We start from the raw sequence: 22,422 nt of genomic DNA on the forward strand, positions 1-22,422 counted from the left end.
GCTCTCTCTCTCTCTCTCTCTCTCTCTCTCTCTCTCTCTCTCTCTCTCTGTCAAGTGAGGACACAGCAAGAAGGTGCCTGTCTGCAAGGCAAGGCAAGAGCCTTCATCAGAATCTGACCATGCTGGCACCCTGATCTCAGACTTCCAGCCTTCAGAATTGTAAAAAACACATTTCTGTTGTTTACATGGCCCAGTCTGTGGCACTGTGTTATGGCCCCCAAGCTGACTAATGCAGTTAACCTACCTCCGTGTCCTCCCTAGGGACATATAACTTCCAAGAAGTATTCTTTTTATATGAATTTTTATTACCTCCAATATACTTGGCAACACACATTTAGGAGTGTATTCTGAAGGCTGGAGAGGAGATTAGTCATTTGCCTGTTCTTAAATACTTTTAGATCCCAGGGCCACCTGGTTTTTGGTTATGTTGGCCAGACCACATCTGACACACTCTGTACCATTTCCTAATCCAGAGCCAGGCACTTGTATTGGGTGGACCCAAGAATGAGGCTTATTTCACAGCTAGCGATTAGAAAAATGGAAAATCGGTAAAAGTTACTAATTCTCAGACATTTCATTTATCTGACATCAATCAACAAACAAGTATTTACTGAGACCTCCTTTGGTTGGCTTTTATAGGCAGGAGTTCAGGATGGATTTTTTTTAAAAAATGGTTTCTAATCCAGCTTTGGCACTTCCTAGCTGTCTGAGCTGAATATTTGTTTAATCCCTCTGAGTTTTAGTTTCTTTATCTCTAAAATGGATATAATCATATCTTCATTACAGGAAAGCTATAAAAATTAAACAAAGACTGGCAATTAGTGCATAGTGGCTTGTACATATTAACTAAAATATGTAAAATGACTAATAAACATTGTAAAAGTAGCTATAGACTAGCATAGTATTTTGAAAATACTAGTTAAACTTAATGAATGAACCCAGGCTTGTGCTCAGTATAATGAAGAGCACAGAAGAACAGAATGGAATTCTTCAAGGTCTAGTTAAATCTGCAAGCATTTCACACTGTTTCCTAGACATCATTACCCACATCCGTCTGCACATCGAAGCTTCCCACATAGATAGCTCTAGTCCAGATCTCCCCTCAAAAGTCCTGACCCATACATTGCGCTCCACTTGTATGACTGAAAAATACATTAGACTCAACAGTATCAAGACCAAACGCATTACCCCCCCACCCCCGTCTCCAATATGGTTCTCTTTCAATCTCTTCAGTGAATAACATCTCCTTCCAACTAGTGTGCACGCCAAACACCTTGGAGCCACCCTTGGCAACTTACTCCCCTTACCTCCCACAGTCATGTCATCACAGAGTCCTACTTACCTTAACTCCTACATCATTCCACCCCCTCCATCGCCACTACTATCACCCTGTCTGGAGCTGTCAGCATTTCTTCCCTGGACTGTTGCAGTAACTTTCTAAATGACCTTCCTAAACTCTTCTCAAAACTCTTGCTCTTATCTGATCTTTTATCAGATAACCCCAGAGTGACACTGGCAAAACAAAACTAAGGCCATGGTCCTGCCCCACTATAAAGCCCTCAATGGTTTCCTATCACTCATACAACAAAGACCCAAATTCTTCACAAGGTCTACAAGACACGACCTGCCTGAGCCCTGCCACCTCTGCAGCCTTTTCTCATAGCTGCACACACCCCACTCTCCAACTCACATGCATCTTCAGGTTTCCATCGTGGAGCTTTATGTGTTTGCTATTCCCTGTGGTAGGAACATTCTACCTCTCCCCTACCCTTTCCTAAATAATTCCTGATTATCCTATCTATTTCAACTCAAAAATTACTTTGTCAAGAAGAAGCACCCTATGAGTTCTCAAAATACCCGCTATTTATCCCTGGGAAAGCATTTAAAATAGTTTTCAATTTTATACCATTTGCAATTACTTATGTCAGTGTCCTTCACCAGAGCATAAGTTCTATGAGGGTAGGTGAACACTTGTGTTCACCATTGTGCCATGGATCCTATTCCAATCCATGGCATATAGTAGGTGCTCAATAATAATTTGTTGATGAGGGAGTGAACAAATGAGTGAATGAATAAACAGCAAATGTTACAGCCAGATCATCACTAAGTGTCAAAGTACCTGGCAAAAGAGAGTAAGAAGAAGAAAGCTGTGGAGGGTAAGGAAGTACTCCCTGGAAAGGCAATAATCAGAGAAGGGAATGCCAGAGAGGGTGGAACCGGGAATAGAATTTAGATAATTAAAGAGGTGTGGATGGGGAGGCTGTTTTCCAGGTATTGACATTAAAGGTCAGAAGTCTTAGAGGCTGGAATAAGCATTTCATATACAGAGAACAGCGAAGAGATTCATAGCCTACCACAGGAGACTGAGTGTGTACAGTTACGTGACCAGAGAAAAAGCAGGGTACCGATTTCAAAGTCTGAGGGATGCACATCATTTGTCTTTATTTCCAGCTATGATTGGTGTTTCAAAGGGGTGGTTTAAATTAAAGCAAAAACTGAAAGTCTTCTGGATGGACAGGGATGAGCAAAAGTTCTTTTGCAGGGAAGGATTGTCATCTGTTTGTTTGGGCCGATACGGGCTTTTGTCTCACTCTATGGAGACAAATGACTCTATGTCTTTCTGCCAGTTACATTATTAACTGTACTGGAATTTTATTTCTAAGTCAAGGGATAATCTGAGGCCAAACAAAGAGGAAGCACTGAGAAGAGGCCTTGCCACGGCTGCTGACTACCTGACGTCTCAGAATGAAGAATCATTGCCTCGGAAATATTCCGAGCACTTCCTCTATACCCCAATCAGGGAACTGTTACAGTGAGACTCAAAAGTGAGTTCGTTCAATCTCCTATCTCACCACAGGTTTAAGGAATCATATCCCAAGCATTTAAAATAATTAAAACCCACTCCTCTCATGATCATTGACAAAGATGCCTCGGTACACCTATGGACATCAAAACAGCCTCTTGTGCTGCTTTCCAAATGAACTGCAGGGACTAGATTTTATGATATAAAGGGCAGTATGAATTGGGGAGGAGGAAAAGTTATGGTGGAAATAGTCATGGTTAGAAATCGTAAGATATCAAGGCAAGATGGCAGAGATTTTAACACAAACATGGTCCACAGCCCAAGTTGCCGATGAAGACAAAGACCCAATTAACTGAGGAGGATGAAAATGAAGGACCATAGGCTACAGTGAGAGTGGTTGGGAGCACGTGATATATTGAAAGAGCAGAGACATTAGGGGACCGGTTGACACCAGTTTTAGCGACACTTGAAGTTCTCTGTGTAAGTAAAATTCCCATGAACTTGATGCCTGATTCTGAGAAGAAAGTATGAGTTCAGTCAGCAGGATTGCTTGGGTCACAAGTGTTACTGTAAACACCTATGCCTCTGTCCCAGAGTATGACAGGACTCAATATCTTTATTGCCTATTCAGTATCTTTACTGCTGGTTGAGATGAAGGAATCTACAATGTGCTCATCAAATTTGCAGACTATACTAAGTTAGGCAGATCTGCTAATACCTCCACAAGACAGGAATAAAATTCAAAGTGATCTTGGCAAGATGGAGTGACTCTATTGTGGGTCACTTTGGAACAAGGAAAAATAAACAAGGGTTCCAAGGCACCCACAAGCTAAATACAAACATCCTAGGCTCAGAAGTCAAACTCCCCTCACCCTTTCTCTCCTTCAGAACTTCTTGAAAGTTCTGGATTACACTTTAGACACAAAACTTTAAAAGGAATGTGAGGAAACCAGAAATGTTTAGAAAAGCACGATGTACATATAATCAAAGGAAAATGACAAGTTATGCCCAAGCATATGGAAGGCGCTTAATAATTGTGTGTTCAATAGAGAAGGAAGGAAGAAGGAAGTGAAGGGAGGAGGGGGAAGGAAAGAAGGAAGAAAAAGAAAGGGTAGCATGGAAGAGAACAAATGAGAATGCTATGGGTAAAAATCTGTGTGACCTTGAAGGGAAGAATCATTACTCAGAGCTGGAAAGAGTAGATATTCATCAAATGAAAACAGGAACTGCACCAACTGGTTTCCCTGAGTCCCTCTCAGCTTGGATATGTTACGATGCCTGACTTCAGAGCTGGTAATTCATGCCACTAGGTAAATGAGAATCACACTCAGGATATGTACCCCTGGTTATGGCGAAGCACTGGGGTCAGGCTCCTCCTTCCTGTGCCTCCCCATGTACGCCTCACTCCTTCACTGCATTTCTCATAGTTTCTTCCCATGGTTTCACAAGATGCCCACATTTTCTCCACGTCCTGAAGATTACTTCAGAGTTAAGAAAAACTCAAATAAGCAGTCAAAAGTTTCACCTATGATCTGACACAGAACTGAAGCTAGACTGAAGAAGGGCAGCCAATGCTCCATTGATAGCAGTGGTTTCCAAGCTTGGCTGCATAATATACTCATCTGCAAAGGCTGGAAACTTCTCCAAGACCAGACCAGATCTAAGACCAACAAAATCAGATTACCAGGGAGTGGGTCCCAGGCATTAGGCTGCTTTTAAATTTCTCCAGGTGATTCCAATGTGCAGCCAACGTTAAGAATCAATACTTTACAGGGTGGTTGGTTACTTTTCTTCACCTCAGAACTAGGCCAGAATAATCCATCCCAAAAGCAGCCTGTGGGGGAAACCTAATACATGTTCTTCACTTAGCTAAGGAACGGGGTCAGGCACTTCTAGTTGGGTCAAACAACTAGATTTAAACAACTAAATGTTGGGCTTCCCTGGTGGCGCAGTGGTTGGGAGTCTGCCTGCCGATGCAGGGGACGCAGGTTCATGCCCTGGTCCGGGAGGATCCCACGTGCCGCGGAGCGGCTGGGCCCTTGAGCCATGACTGCTGGGGCTGTGCGTCCGGAGCTAGTGCTCCACGATGGGAGAGGCCACGACAGTGAGAGGCCCGCATACAGCAAAATAAAAAAAAAAAAAACAAAAAAACAAAAAAAAAACCATATGATCATCTCAATAGATGCAGAAAAAGCTTGTGACAAAATTCAACACCCCTTTATGATAAAACCCCTCCAGAAAATGGGCACAGAGGGATCTCACATTTAATGTACATACAAATTGCCTGAGGATCTTGCTAAAATGCAAGTTCTATTATCATAGCACTGAGGTGGGCTTGAGTTTCTGCACGTGTAACATGCTCCCATGTGATGCTGGTACTACTGGTCTGTGGACCACATGGATAGCTGGAACTATAACTTCAAGCTTACATTAACTAATCACATAGTCTCCAATCAAACACAATAGCCACTTAGCAATGTCCTTGGCTCTAAATAAATGGAGGCTGAAAGTTTACTCTCCGTGTTCTGTAAGAACAACAGTGTAATTCTCAATCCAAAGCAGGTACAGTTGGGTGCCTTAGTATCTTTTGATGGTTAATTTTATGTGTCAACTTGACTGGATCAAAGAGTGCCCAGATATTTGGCTACACATTATGTCTGGTTGTGTCTGTATACATATATCAGTTCCTATCGGCTCTGTTTCTCTGGAGAAGCCTGACTAACCCAGTATCCCCTAAGACTATCTTGAGAAGTGAATGATTCTGGGACCCAATTATAATGTGTGGATGGTTTTCCCCACAGCACCAACTCTCAGACACCAGCTGGCTGTCCTACAACTCAACTCAATTTCAACACTATCTACCTGCAGATAGCATCACATTTCACAGGCTCAGTCCCACCAGACTGTCCCCCACTTTAGATGCCAATCACAATTCCAGGTTGTCACCTGTGACTCTGAATGATGGGCTATAAGTCAAAGCTTTCCATGACCCCCTCGTCAGGTTCAATTAACTTGCTTAGAGTGGCTCACAGAACTCAGGAAAACAGTTCACTTATGTTCATAGTTTTATTATAAAATAATATGATAAAGGATACAGATAAACATCCAGATGGAAGAGGTGGAAGAACTTCCATGCCCTCTCCACATGCATCCTTCTCCCAGCACCTCCAAGTGATCACCAACCCAGAAGCTCTCTGAACCCCTTCTCTCTGGGTTTTCTATGGAGGCTTCACTACGTAGGCATTATTGATGAAATCATTGGCCAGGGTGATTGATTCAACCCCAGCCCCTCTCCCCTCCCCAGAGGTCAGGGATGAGACTAAAGACCCTCTAATCACAGGGTCTGCTCCCCCTACAATCAACCCCCATCCTTAGGAGCTTTCTAAAGGCCTCCTCATTAATATAACAAAAGACACCTTTATCACTACCACCACAGGAAATTCCTAGGGTTTTAGGAGCTCTGTACCAGAAACAGGCATGAAGACCAAATACATATTTCTTATCATAAATCACAATATCACAGGAAGTGTTTCTTAGACTGTTATGCACATGTTAATCACCCAGGGAGCTCTCTGAAATGCAGATTCTGATTCGGTAGTCCTGAGGGGTCATGAGAGTCTACAGTTGTAGCAAATTCCCAGGTGATGTCAATCCTGCTGATCTAAGAACAACAGAGTGAAAAGGATCTGGGGGAAGTTTTATTGGCTTCAAACGATGCGGCATCCAAACTTTGGAGTGCCCAACCCAAGAACTCTGTTCAGTTCAGTTTGCTTACGTCCCAAAAGTCTAACGCTTGATGTCTTTTAGGTAATAACTCCCAGGCACATAATCAACTCTGACCATAATTCTCCTTCATTGCTAATAGCCAACTTTTGAATAGACCTAAATTTACAACCCCAAAAAAGGCAATGAGCCCTTCCTCAATGAGCCCTTCCTCAAACACAAAAATCCCCAATCCTAAAGAGAGTACTACCTGTGTTTGGAAACCAGCCTTATTCAGGATCTTCAGAATAAAATTCTATGGAAAGTATATGGTAACAGGGATCTAAGGTGGACCAAGGATTCCCTGATCCCAGATAACAAGAGGAAATCAAGTATCAGGAGTATTCTGGTGACAATGCACGGATATACATTAATTGTTCACCTCAGAACTATTTGACATCACCATCATTATTTTCATTGCCACCAGTTCCTCTCTTTAAGGAGAACTCAGCACTTAGAGAAATACTGGCTCTTTCTTCTCAATTCCAGCCATTTAAAAAGACTAATTGGAAGTGTTCAGCAAGAAGTAGGGACAAGCATATCGCACCATAAACTTTAAGACTTGATTTCCAGACCCAACTTAGCACTGATTAGTGCTATGAACTTGGGATAGTCTCAAGTCTTCTTGAAACTAGCTTGTCTCCTCTGCAGAGTGAGGTTATTTGTCATAGGTGTTTAATGAAGTTCACATAAGATAATGGATATGTAAGTGCTTAGGAAAGCAAAAGCAAAAGATTTGTTCCAAACTTGGAAACTTCTACTCAATTGAGCCAACTTTCTTTGAGTACCAGCTGTGAGCCTGAAAACATGTCAAGGATGACTTCTCTAGCTGTGCCAAGAAACACTGTCATAGCTGCAGAGCTTTTGTCCTTAGGACACACATCAGTTTAATGTCTCATAGAAAAGGCTCCCAGTTTGACAGCATCCCAATCACTGCCTTGGCCATGGTGACCATAGAGAGTAACCTACTCTATGTAATTTTCATCTGTGTGTATGAGGCTATTGGATAAAGAGGAGAGGAGGAAAGAGGTTTCTCTCTGGGCCCAAGCCAAGTTAGAGCCTGTGCTCTAATTCATGAAATGTTATTATCATGTATGTAGTATGGATCTTGTCATTAGACTAAAATGGGTCCCAATTCCATCTTGGCTTTTGCTTAGTTGCCTTGTTACTGATGTGTCACTTACCCTTTCTAAGCTTCCGTTTCCTCATCTGTAATACAGGAATATTTCTATTTCCTTTATCTTCTGTCATTAATAAAATGAAGAACGGGACTTCCATAGAGACAATTTCCTAAGGGTAGTTTCCTAAGTCAATTTCCAAAGAAGTATACAGAACAGCAGGCTCATTCCTGGCTGCCTGAATCACCATTCTTTAATATCATTTCTTCAAGAAGGGATGGTTTCTGCTCTAAAGTCCTGGCTCAATGGGGGAGCCAAAATCTTTCCTTTAGTAATCTATTATATAAATTTGAGAACAGTTTACAAAATTAACAATATATTTCTTTGCCAAGAATCTCAAATTATAAGAGAGAGTGAGAGAGAATAAAACAAGCAAAACTTCACAAAGCATGTACCTTGAATAATCCACTTAATGGATGCAGTTTGCCTTTGAAGGCACCCAGAACCTGGGTCCTGTCCTACTTATGAGCAGAGACCACAATCAAAGAGCTCTCTTCCATTTTTCAAAGTCTAAATCTGAGAGGATAAAGTGGCGAGAGGGTCTCCACATCTTACACTCCAATCTACCCGGGGCCTGCCTTCCAAATTCTGGTTTTCCTGGCTAAAACCAGTCTCTTCCATTGACAATGTCCAACTCCTTCAAAAGATACCAAAACAAGCTTTAGAATGTTGTAATAAAATAATAGAACCCAACTTTCAAAGAGGACACTCTCATACACACTATCAGTGGATTATTTAATTACAATCACACAAATATACTCAATAAATAGTAGTCACTGCAATTTTTTTCTTGTTGTTGTTATTATTGCGAGTCAGACGTTTTAACTTCCAGGTTAAAATATTTGTGGTGAGGATGTGAGTGATGACAGACGAGCCACACAGAGTTACTTATGGTCTTGGCAACCCCTCAGCATTCCCCTTGGTCATGAAAAGGCTTTGCGATGACACCTAGCTGAAGCCAATAGGAATGAAGCCTCATAATACTGTCAGCAATGTTTATTTGTCATTCATCACAACGTTAAGTCATAAGAGATTCAGGATCCAAGAACTGGTCAGAAGGGGCTCACGCAGAAGAAATCACTGTCCCAGGCTGCTGATGAGACCAGCTGGCCTCAGCGGCTGTATTTCTCAAGCACCAGAGAGGAATAACACGCTGTTTGTGATTCCTTGATTCAGAAAAGGATTATTAAACACACAGCATAGGGAGCCTCTGCAAAAAGTAATGAGTTTAGTAAGAGATTTGTGGTGACGACCCTAAACTAAGGCAGAAAATATCAAAGTCGGGTCAATAGTATAGATTTCTCCCTTTTTAACAGGGTCTTAATGATCACAAAGAGGGCTGTTCTGTTTTGATTTTTTTTGTTACATTCCAGTTGGCATTTCATGTTGACCTCAAAACAATTTATTTAGTAGGAACATCCCTAGAAGTATAGCTAATAAGTGCAAGGGATGATGTTCTCACAGCCTGTCTGTTTCTGAAGGAGATGGGTGTGTGTGTGTTTGTGAGTGGGTAAAGAAGTGATGGCCTCTCATCTTTTTCAGAAAAACAACCCACTGATTTTGTCCCAAGTCAAATCAACATAATTCTGTCTCAAAATTCTCTTGGGAATGTTTCATAGCCACTCAGTAAAGAGAACACATAACTTTGGAAGTTATGTGCTTAGGTTCCATTGCACACTGGGGGGTTATGAACATGAGAAGCTTCAGTTGGGTTTTCCATTTAAAGGGTTTGGCCTAAACTGAAGTATGGCAGGTTCCTGGGCAGAAACTCATAGCAGTGTTTGAGGTTGTGTCATACAGAAGTCATCTAGTATCGTTTTGGCTAAAAGTACAGGAAGTTGGAAGGAATTTCCAATCTATCTCATCTTTTCCCAAGCCACTGCCCCCACCCCTGATAGCAAAATGCAGTTCTGAGAGGACTGGGAACCCAAGGGCCACTACCTCATTGTTTACCACATGCTTAATTATGAAGCTCTCATTTTGTTCTGCAATCAGGGAAAGCAAAACATCATTTACAAGAGAAACCACCAGAAAAGGTCAGTCCTGAGAAGTGATTGATGCATTCCCACAAGGAAAAGACTCTCATTTGAAGCCTGGTGGTTGATAAACACACTTATCTCACTCCCCATGGTGGAAACGTACAGCTTTCTGGAGTCAGTGAAGTGGCACAAACGAGGAGCGGGCTTCCCCGGGGCTGTGGGCAAGGCCAGCAGTGCACTGAGCAGAAGCCCAGCCTCCAGGCATGGCTGCAGCCATCACATCACAGGCCCATTAGGAAACTCATCACTGCTGTCAGAGGGTGAGTTTCCCCAGAGGCGCTGACATTCTCAGCCACAGCCCCACACACATGCAGGCACAGTTCTGCCAGCGCCAGGGGACCCCAGGCCGGAGATGGCAGAGCAATGGAACCGCGGGGAAGCCTCAGGCCACCTTCCAGATTCAAGGTGTTATCTGTGCACTCAAGGTCTGGTTATAGGAAAGACAGGGCTTCTCTGCCCCTGCAGTTCTATTTTCAGTTTGGAAAGCTCTCATCACTACAAAATTCCTTGGCAAGATCAGGACCCAGCAAAACTATAACAAGGATAATCCACCTAGTATGGCTCTCTCTCCTCTGTGCCTGGGTCCCTGGTACTTGCAACACCAAATGGCAGGCTGCACAGCAGGAGGACTGAGCAGTCCACTCAGGCCCCTGCTTTGTTTTAAACCCTTTAATAACTCCAAATGTCAGGAAAGTTTCTCAGGCTTGAGATTTTTAGCACAACTGAACACAGCAACCCCACAAACATTAAGAAGGCAACAAGCTAACCTACAGGCAGCTGAATATCTACACTGAGATCCTATATTCAGAGGTGAAGAGGAGGTAGAGGGAGAAAGGCTATTCCAAAGCTCGGTCCAGCATCTCACATCTAAAATTTAACATGACAGTTTAGTCAACGAAATAATTTGGCTGCCGATTCCCCATTGGCTCCCAGAGACATCAAATCCAGCATGATCTCAATCATTCAATAACCATTTATTAGGCACCTGGTAATCAATCCGAATAAAACAAAGATTCTTCCTCTATGAGTCAGGGTGCTTGGTTAACAATAACAGAAATGATGGCTTACTAGAAGAGTACTAGGTAGTTTGCAATCTCAAGGTGCAAATGAAGAGCCAGACTTAGAAAACAGGCAGGAACCAGAACCAGAGGCAAGATCATAGTACAGGGATGATCTAGATGGGACACTACTGATATCACCACTGGACATCAAATGCCACTACTGAGCTAGAGCAATGATCTCACCAGACCATGGCTTCTACCATAACCATGGCTGGAATCAATTCTCAGCAGCCCCTAGTGATAAACATTAATGCTCCAAATTAGGGTTCTAAGTAGATCATGAGATCAGCTAATTTATATCATGTACCCATGCGCCAATGTTGGGAGCAGGAAAGGACTATTTTCCAGACTTTTTGGCCTCTGTAGTCAGAAGCAGGGCCTCTTGTTGTAACATACATGATGATATATTCTACCAGAGAAAGAGTGCTAAGATTTCCAACGGTCAAGAAAAAAAGAAAAAGAGAAATGTCTGCTAAAAACTTCAGAATGGAGTAGGAGCCAGGAGCGGAGACCTGATTATCTATAAATGTACATAACTATGACACCAGCAAAGTAGGATAGATGCTACAGGTGAGGTGCTAGGGATAGATCTTGGCACCTAAATAAAGAAAATACTACTCTGGCTGGGGGGTAAGGAAAATTTCACATAGAAATAATTTTTAGCTGAACCTTAAATGAAAGATGGGCTTTCAAAAGGTTTGTAAAGATACTGCAGGGAAGAAATACCCCATGTAGTCTTAGAAGACCTTCCCAAGTATAAAATTAAACTTTGTTGGGGAGAGGTTTGGATGAGTGGACAGATGCTTTGTATACAGCTTGAGAGCTTCTGCCAACTTAACCTTTCAATAAATCAATGATCTTTCCAAAACAGAACAAATTCACATGACACTAAGGGAAAAGTGATATTCATCCCCAAGGCAAAAACAGAACAGGAAAAGTTATGCCCATCAGTTTCATCTTAACTTCATTCATATCACAAATAGGGAATTAATATAGAGGGAACACCTAACTGCTTTGCTTTGCTAAAAACTAATGGAGTAGGAGCCAGGAGCGGAGACCTGATTATCTATAAATGTACATAACTATGACACCAGCAAAGTAGGATAGATGCTACAGGTGAGGTGCTAGGGATAGATCTTGGCACCTAAATAAAGAAAATACTACTCTGGCTGGGGGGTAAGGAAAATTTCACATAGAAATAATTTTTAGCTGAACCTTAAATGAAAGATGGGCTTTCAAAAGGTTTGTAAAGATACTGCAGGGAAGAAATACCCCATGTAGTCTTAGAAGACCTTCCCAAGTATAAAATTAAACTTTGTTGGGGAGAGGTTTGGATGAGTGGACAGATGCTTTGTATACAGCTTGAGAGCTTCTGCCAACTTAACCTTTCAATAAATCAATGATCTTTCCAAAACAGAACAAATTCACATGACACTAAGGGAAAAGTGATATTCATCCCCAAGGCAAAAACAGAACAGGAAAAGTTATGCCCATCAGTTTCATCTTAACTTCATTCATATCACAAATAGGGAATTAATATAGAGGGAACACCTAACTGCTTTGCTTTTACAAAGTCACGCTAACTATAAACACAGATGGAACCAAATAGAAAACTGTTGACTCATGGCTGAGCTTGGTTTCTAGATCTTGAACAGGTTGAGAAACTGCATATAATCAATTAAGTTGAAGTAATTAATCAATTTCACTAAGGCTGAAGGAAGATCTATTATAGAACTTTTCTGTGAGGGAAGGAAACTCTTTCCACAATGTGCCAAAATACTTAACATGACCATCAACGCTGGCATCTAATTGATTTGCTTTCATCACATTTCTGTCTATAACGACTGTTGGAATTTTACTTATGAGAAAGGACATGAAAATTCAAATTCAAGACCAGGAATTTTTCTTACATAGAAATGTAAGAATTACCCTGTCTTTGTCTGAAAGAGGGTGACCTAAATGGCAAGGAGTCTGAAACACCAGGCACAAGAGGAATGTGAGGAAAAGCATAGGAAGAGCTAGAATGCAAGGGCCAGAGAAGCTGCAACTCAAGGGGAATATGGGAATTCTTTTCAAACAGCTGATGGATTATAAGATAAAATTGGCAAAAATTAAAGTAATCCAGTAATGGATTCAGCTATAAATAAGAATGGACCATTCAAGTAGAATTTGGATAATGATCTGTTGTTATGGTGATGACTGCTGAAGTTCTTCAAATTTCAAAGCTGAAATGACCAGATGGGATAGCTGCATGTCGATTTGTCTAAATCTAAAGGTCAGCATAAGAACATTTATATAAATAATTTTGAAAAAAATAACTACTGTTGACTAAATGAATGAATGATTCCTGTATAAAGATCACGTTAATAGAGAGCAAAATCTTGAGTTTCTTCTCATTAAGCGATAGTTGCCAAAGACTTTACAAGGACCTAAAGGATCTTCTGCTACTGGAGTTATCTAATTATTCCTGGAGGTCAAAATAAAGTCATTTCTGTAAACAATTTCTGAAAGATAAAATATTCTTTTGATAAACAATTCTTCCATGAAGATCAGATAAAAATAAATCAAGATCTTGGGTCCCCTGGCTGATGTCTAAGTGGCATTAACTGTCCCCACTCCTCTCTCATCTCCTCTTCTACCTGCCCCACCCTCAGTCACTCTATCATAGTCACCTCAGCCTATTCAGATATGCCAGGTACCATCTTGCCTTGGAGCTTTTGCACTGGATGGTCCCTTGGACTAGAATTTCTCCCCCAGAGAAGAATCCCTTTTCTCCATATCTCACCTTCTTGGGATGGTTTTCTCTGACCACTCTACATAAAACTCCCTACCACAACGCATACAAAACACACACACACACACACCACCCACATACTTGTGTATATGCATATACATACACAGCAGAACCAACCTCCTTACCTGCTTTTTGATTTACATATACTTCCCACCTTTCAAAATTCATACTTACTAATTATATTCACTATCTCTCTCCCCATTTTAGAATATAAGCTAAAGAGTTAGGAGTCTGTCTGCTTTATACATGAAAGAAATCCTCACGTCTCAAAGAGTACCTTGCACATAGTAAACCTCAATAAATAATCATGGAATAAATTGAAGCATACAGATTTGACTATGATATTACTAAGTTAAGATTTGGTATCAACAACATAACTATAAAATACATTTGTGGTAACTCATGCATTAAAAAAATTATAATGAAAAGTAGACATTAGAAGTTACAAATTGAAAGAAAGAAACTACTTACTAAACATAAAAGGAAAAGCTAGCACAGTATTTAGAGGGAAATGTATATCCTTACATTAGAAAAAAAGGAAAGGCTGAAAATTAATGATCTAAATATTCAACTCAAGAAAGATTAACATACTATAATAAATTGAAATAATTTAAGAGAAAGGAAATAATAGAAATAAAATTAGTTAAAATAGAAGATGAATACAAAAAGAGAGTTTTAGCAATATCAAATTTGGTTATTTGAAAACACTAAACATACTTTTAAAGAAAAAAGAAATGTCCTTATCAAAAGTGATCAAGAAACCAAGGAAGAAGATACTAAAAAACAATAATCAATGGGGAACACACAGAATTCAACATGAAAGATGAAAAAGGGGAATACTAACTAAAACTTTACTGTAAAAAGCAAAAGTTAGATAGAATAAGTATTTCCTTGAAAATACCATAAGAAAAAGGAGCTGAAAAAAAATAAGAACAACATAGACCAAAATTAAAAGATAAAATATAAGGAGATATGGGTGAAGAAAGGAAATAGAATAAAATCAAAATAGAAAAGCAAAATTAAAATCCACCAGGAAGGCAGTAAAGAGCAAGTCTGATTTTGTGAAAAATCAGATCAGACGTTTAGAACAACCTGAGAATTTCCCTGAAAATGAGGAGAAAAACAAAAAGGAGATGGAAAACAATGAAGGAAATAGTAGAAATAGATTCACTCTAACAAAATAGGCATTCTAACTTAAAAAAAAAAAGAATGTTTTGGGACTTCCCTGGTGGTGCAGTGGTTAAGAATCCACCTGCCAATGCAGGGGACACGGGTTCGAGCCCTGGTCCAGGAAGGTCCCACATGCCGAGGAGCAACTAAGCCCGTGTGCCACAACTACTGAGCCTGCGCTCTAGAGCCCACGAATCACAACTACTGAAGCCCATGAGCCTAGAGCCCATGCTCCACAACAAGAGAAGCCACTGCAATGAGAAGCCCGCACACCACAATGAAGAGTAGCCCCCGCTCATTGCAACTAGAGAAAGCCTGCACGCAGCAACAAAGACCCAACACAGCCAAAGATAAATGAATAAAATAAATAAATTTATTTTTAAAAGAATGTTTTATAATGAAGTCATAATTAAGGCAATTTTTTTGTGTGTTTTTTAAGTCTTGAGTTGAAATAGATATATGATGTGTATTGATTAACAGGGCTCAGACTAAATTCTTGGTAAAAATCGATGACAGGAAAAAGTCACATCTAGTAACCTCCTGGTAATTATCTTAATTGTCAGTTAAAAAATAATTACTAAAATTTTAAGCAAATATGCAGAAAAATATGTGTTACTCACAAAGGGACAGGAATCTGCTGGTCTCTAACTAATCTTTTTTACGCTCTGTCAAAAATATAAAATACCTAAAGTTTTGAGAAAAAACATATTGAAACCTAATGATTACAGACACAGCTAAATCGTCTTTCATGTCTTAAAGCAACAGACAGGGAGGTAAATATTTGAGAGAGTCAAATATACAGTACCGATATACCTAACCCCTTTGAAACAATTATTTAAAGACATACCAAGTGACTTAAGGGAAATCAAAATTAATAAATCTCAATTAGGAAGGTTGTAATATTTCTAAAAATGGCAGCTTTTCATTGCTCAATTAGTTGGACATCTAATTCAGAATCAGTTTATTTATGTGCCGAAATTTAGATTTTGTAATCCTACACACAAAATCGAGGCTGCTTTGCTTCACATAGCTACTCCTCAGCAGACTTCTTTCTTTCCCCAGAACCAGGCAATTACCTGGAGACATAACTTCCTCCCACTGTTGTATGGGAATGTGTTTGAGGAGAAAACAGTGACTTCACTGTGACAAAGACCGCTAGCATTGTTTATAGTATTTATGTTTTTCATCTACTACCAAGATAATTACAAGTCTTTCTCTTCCATCCACAAAATCAGAGAAGCAATTTTAATATCAAGATAATTAAATAACTGATTTTTATAACTTAAACTCCAGTTTAATAGCTAAAGTAAGTTTTTAAACATTAGGACAAAGCAATAAAAACTAACAAGCGGTCAATAGTATACCAAGCTTCTCTTCATTTCCCCTTCATTCTATGGATTGTAACTGATCTGTATTCACTATGCTTTAAAATCACCACACAGTGTAACGTAGAAGCTATATTAAACTCCAAAGAAAGAAAGATTTTAATACAACAAAATTTTCCAAGCTTATCTTTAAGTAATAGAACTTTTGTTCTATAGTTACAATAGATTTTGTTGTACTTTGTATTTTCTCTACGTTCCAAAGTTTCTATATTTCTTTTTACATAAGAAATATTAACATTTTAAAACATTACAAGGAGACTAAAATTATGCAAATAAGAGGAGTGGATACATGTATATGTATAACTGGTTCACTCTGCTGTACGGCAGAAACTAACACAACATCGTAAGTCAACTATACCCCAATAAATTTTTTTTTAATTAAATTTTTTACAGCTCACCAAAATGTTAACAGCAGTTATTTAGTGGCACTCTGGTTAAGGATGAACATTTTTCTTCCCTCAAGATTTCTGTAGTCTAAATTCCTATGAGTAATGTGTTTCATACTATTATTTATTTTCACAAAATGTAATTAATTTAATATTTATTTTCATAACAAAAGAATAATTATACCTATGTTAGGAAGGGTTCCTGAAGGAAATAAAGGACACTCTTGAAAAGATTTACCTGAAAGAGTCTAGTGAAGGGATTATTTAAAGAGGTTTGGGCAGGGTTAGGAACTAACAAGGTAAAAATAGATGAAAGGAAAAAGCCACATCTAGTGGCCTGCTGGAAATTATATTATCAGTAAAAAAAAAAAAAAAAACTAAACTAAATTTTTAAGCAAATATGCAGGAAAATACGTTACTCCCAAAGGGACAGGAATCTGCTGATCTCTAACATCTTTTTTACGCTCTGTCAAAAATATAAAATACCTAAAGTTTTGAGGAAAAAAAATATTGAAACCTAATGATTACAAGGAATGGTGAGACACCCAGGGTTGGGGAACAGAAGAAAGCTGTTCACACTTGTGATTCTGAGGGAGTAAAGGGAGAAAATGGTGCTTCTAAAACCCAGGGAGAGCTGACACTACAGCAGCAAGGACAATTTGGCATGTGCTGTGGCTGGAACAAAGTCACTGCCAGATGCGTGATGGGGGCGGGAAGTGCAGATAAGACTCTGACTCTCTTGCCCTTTGAGATCCTGCCCATGTTTCCCATTGCTTGAACCCAAACAGAGCAACAGGCAAGAGAGCCTACAAGATGCAGAGCACAGAAGTCAGGCTTCTGGAGCACAGAGCAGGACACAGAGGGTGGATAATGGATCTGGGTGGGCAGGTAGGCAGAGGGACAAAAATAACCAGTACAGGCCTCTGTGTATACAACACCCTAGCTGAGAGCATCCGTGCACTTTTCACCTCATTCTCAGACCCCTGACTCAACAACTGAATTAACTTTTGGACTCTAGTCTCTTTTCATCTCTGTCCTACCTGGACCTGGCTATTCTCTGCTATTCAAAGGATAAACTGTAGTACAATAATCTAGATCCAAGATAATGGCTTAACCAGAAGGGCAGCAGTGACGTGGGTAAAAAGTGATCCAATCCTGGATATATTTCAAAAGTAGAGTCCATAGTATTTGCTAATGGACAGATGAAGACTGTGAAACAGGGATGAGTTAAGGATGACAGCAAGCTCTCGTGGCCTAAGCCACAGGGAAAATGGTCTTGGCACCAACAGAGAAGAAAAAAACATCAAGAGCTTAGTCTTGAACATATTGAGATTTCTATTAAACATCCAAGTGGAAATACTGAGTAGTCAGATGGATACTTACATTACATAAGTGTGGAACTCGGGGAGAAGGTCTGTGCTTGGAGTATAAATTTGGAAGTCACATTTTGTATTTGGTGTGTGAAAACGTGTAATTGAATAAGATCATGAAGAAATAAGTGAAAGAGCGCTAGGCCCTGCAACATCCCAACACTAAGAAGGCAGGGAGATAAGAAAGAATCAACAATGAAGACTGAGAAGGAGCAGCCTGTGAGATTGGAGGAAAACTGGGGGTATGTGTTTTACCTGGAAGCCAATTTAAGAAAGGAATTATCCAGAATCCAGGAGGAAAAGGTAACTAACTATAGCAGATGTTGCTTTAAGTCCAGTAGGGGGAGGGCTAGGAAGTAATTATTGGATTTATTAAACAGGGGTTCTTGGTGAGCTTGTCAAGATCATTTTTACTGGATTGGTAAGGGTAGACTCAAAGCAGAACAGGAAGAGAAAAATTAGGGATAGTGTATATCACAGACAATTCTTTTGAGATTTGTTTTTAAAGGCTATTGATGTGGAAAGTGGGGGGATCAAGGTTTACATGTTTATCTGTTTTAAAGATGGAAATAATAATGGGATGTTGGTATATGGTTGGAAAATACCCCATTCTCTAGAGTGAGATATTCCTCAGGGGATCAGATATCTGACAGCATTTTCTGGAAAAAAAATATATGTGTATCCATATCTATTCATAAATTCCCTTAAGATTTTGAGAGCTGGTCTCTAAGGAGCTGATTTTAATCTTTGCCATCTCCAAATTAGACAACCTTAGAGAGTGGAGAGATAAATAACGTCTCTGGTGTCTTACAGCATCAATTGATGTTGGCCAGCACTGACAGTTCTTAGTAATTGAAGAACCCATGATTGACTTACTTCTGCCCCCTCCACACTCCGTTTCTGAAACATGAGGGACTCCTGGAGTGAAGGAGCCTAGGCAGAGAGAGATGGGAGCGGAGGCCAAACATGACTTCCAGACAATTCCTACTTCAATGCCAAGCAGACTTCATTTTTATGCTTTTGATGTAATCACTTTCCTACTTCCTATTCTGCATCTCCGCTTCTTCTTCTCCCAGTGGGAAAAAGAGGAAATGCAGCAAGTCATGGGTGGCATTGTTTTTTTTTTTATTTTTCTGAATTTTTTCATCATGGTCTTTGGGATCAAGGGAAAAAAATCTTCCATACATCACGTTAGAGTCCACGGCCCTGTTCTGGACTATGCTTCCCATTCCTGACACTCCTCTCTCTAAATAGATTCTTTCCATTCCTACACAGCTATATTTCCTGGCAAAACACAAACTGTATCGAGGTGAAATTGTGAGGAAGGCATGGAGCTCAGTTTGGACAACGATTAAATTCAGATGTAATAACCAAGGAACCATGTAAGCCACGGGCAGGGAAACGAGGAGTTGATTAGTATGGTCCCAGGGTTAACAACTAGGGAAAATGAGAAAAATGATTAACAACAAGAAATCATTGAGCAGTGCCATTCTCTGCTGGGTCCTGGCAGCCAGGTAGCCCAGAAGTCTTCCCAGATTCCACTTTTCTCTGCTCCCTAAGTTCAGCCTGCCTCCAAATACTGAAGTTTCTTCAAACACGTTTCTTTGGTATTTCTGCAAACTTAGGCAAGCTGAGGGCCTCCGAGCCTTATAGTTTAGTGCTTGTCTTTGCCTGGTGTCTGACTCTCACTCTCCAGATGACCCCCACCAAAGAAGTTTCTGCTCTGCAGCAAGATTGAGCACTTACAATTTACTCTATTTCCAATGCTTCCAAAATCAAATCCAGAGGCCTGGTCTTAAGCTTGTGGATTTTCTATCATTCCTTGTTCCTGTCATCAAGTTTCCCTTTAGAACCCTATCTCCTAACCCATTCCTTTACTCCTACACCTACTTCCTCTCTTCTAGGGCTTCCAGCTAAGAGTTGACTGTCTTTACCTGTGTTATATATTGTATTCTTAGAGATCAAGTGTTTTCTCAACCCCAGTTTATATGATTCTGTGATTATCTGTTAATAACTCCATAAATTCTGTACACACTAAGGAGATGGCAAGCACTTCAGGAAAAAAAATAATCCATATGGTTTATCATTACAGCAAAGTAATGGGTGGAACACATTAGACATGACTCACCCAGGCAGGAGTGTGTCTTTATAAACCTTAGCACATCAGCATGCTGGGTTAAGGAGTGCAATCTTTAGCAAAGAAACCTTAATCCTCTCTGCATAATAACAAAGCAGCACTTACCTAGGCTCAGTGAAAAAAATTCATAGAGCCAACATCTGGAGGAGAATGAGCTGATGTGCTTTATATGGTCTGTTTAATCAAACACTCATTGCTTTGACTGCATTTGCAGCAACTTTACAACATAGCGTAGGATCCCTCCCCCGTCTGTCTCTTGACTATCTCTCCAGCCTCCCCCATCAGAGCTTCTCCACATGCTCCTTACACTCAAACCAGCTCCCCAGGTTCTATCGTCCTTCTTCTGAACTGGTCACATAGTTCTCTGTGCCTTGTTTTCCCTTAGACTCCTTTTTCACTTGGTAAACACCTATGCAACTTTCAATATTCAATTCAAAAGTCACTTCTTCAGTGAAGCCTTTCTGACTGCACATCTCCTAGCAAAGTACCAAGTATCCACAGCAGGCACTCAGTATAGACTTATGGATTGACTGATTATATTTTAAAATCTGTTCCACTTATTTTCTTTCTAGACCTCCAAACTATAAAGGTCTTTTTGGAATTTATTCAAAACCAACCCCAAAATCAAAGTCCCAAACTAAACATATAGCAACAGATTTAATAGTGTTTTCTATAGGTGTAGGAACAACTCAATCCCATCACTGTGTACAATGATCTGGGTATTGGAACAAAAACCCAAGTATTAACCTTTGTTCTGATATTACTATGTAGGTAAATTTCAAATTGTGCAATAGCTGTTATTTCTAAAACATTAAATCATGTTTTAAATGCATTGCTGTCTGCCCCTACCAGCTTAAGAAAAGCAAAGAAAAAAACACTTATATAAAATAAAACACTTCCTAATATGAACAATTATTCTCAAATATATCTAGTTTGTAAATTTCAAGTCTGGCAAATCCACCTTCTCCAAATTAGGATCTTGCCCCTACCAGCTTAAGAAAAGCAAAGAAAAAAACACTTATATAAAATAAAACACTTCCTAATATGAACAATTACTCTCAAATATATCTAGTTTGTAAATTTCAAGTCTGGCAAATCCACCTTCTCCAAATTAGGATCCACCATTATTATTATTTATCATTCAAAATAGAAATCTAAGTGTGCAAACTTAAAAAAGGTAAGAAAATAGGATAATTTGTAAGAAGATATATAGAACTGGGCAAAATATCCCTAGTTATTCTCATTTTTTTCCCTTAAAAACAAGAAAGCAAAACAAAAATATATACAATTAAAGTATTAAAACCCTCTCATATCATTTACTACATTTAATCTCTACAAAATCACTACAAATAAGCAAGGAAATTATTACTATTGTAACTATTTCATAGATGGAGAAAGTAGAGTCCAGAGAGAGCAAAGAAAAGAATCCCAGGTTATATTGTGTCAAAGCTAAAACTAAGTCAGGCCTGGGGACTTCCAATTCTGTGCTCTTTGGAACTCTTCTGTAGAGGAAAAAAAAGCCAAGTTCAATAGTATAGCTGTAATGTTTACAATTTGAGATGATTTCGGAAATCTTCATCACAATAAGCTTCAGTGAGTAGAAGTTTAATCTGTTAGTGGAAGAGTTCACTCAGGGAACCTTGATAAGAATAACATTATTATAAGTCATTGTAAATATACAGACTTCACTTAAAAAAAAACTCATGGAATACGTGAAATGGGATATTTCTCACATAATTATAATTTTCGATATAAAAAAATGATATATGCCAGAAACGGTCTTTATTTCAACCTTCATGACAATCTGCACAGCAAGTAATACCATTCATATTTTATAGATGAGAAATTGAGGCTCAGAGAAGTTACTAAATTATCTAGGCTGACATAGGAAATTTACCAGTGTTGTCTCCCTCATTCCTGGCATTATGCCTAAGACAGGGAATGCTTTAGATAAATATTTTTGAATGAATGAATGAACAAAGTAGTAAAGCCATGGTTTGATTCAGGTGTGTCTGCTTCTGAAGGTCAAACTTTCTTCCTAGTGGCACACTCTTTGCTTTATAGATAAATGTATTGCTGGAGTCTTTAAAAGAGAGAGTGTTGCATGTGAATTTTCAGATGATCTGCTATGTGAAGTAAGGGAGGCCTGGATTGTAAAATGCACTCCATACTGGTGGCATTGAGACCTGCCAGGCCTGATTTCCACTCCTGCCTTTAATCTCTCAGTTGGCTTGTCTGGATATGGCTAAACCTTTAGGCTGGTTGGTAAGTGAATCACTCTATCCCCTCCTTTCCTTCAGCTCCCCAGGCTCATCACACTCTCCCTGGGGTCTTTCC

The sequence above is a fragment of the Lipotes vexillifer genome, unplaced genomic scaffold, assembly GCF_000442215.2.
Source record: "Lipotes vexillifer unplaced genomic scaffold, Lipotes_vexillifer_v1.1 scaffold131, whole genome shotgun sequence".
NCBI classification, from domain to species: domain Eukaryota; kingdom Metazoa; phylum Chordata; class Mammalia; order Artiodactyla; family Lipotidae; genus Lipotes; species Lipotes vexillifer.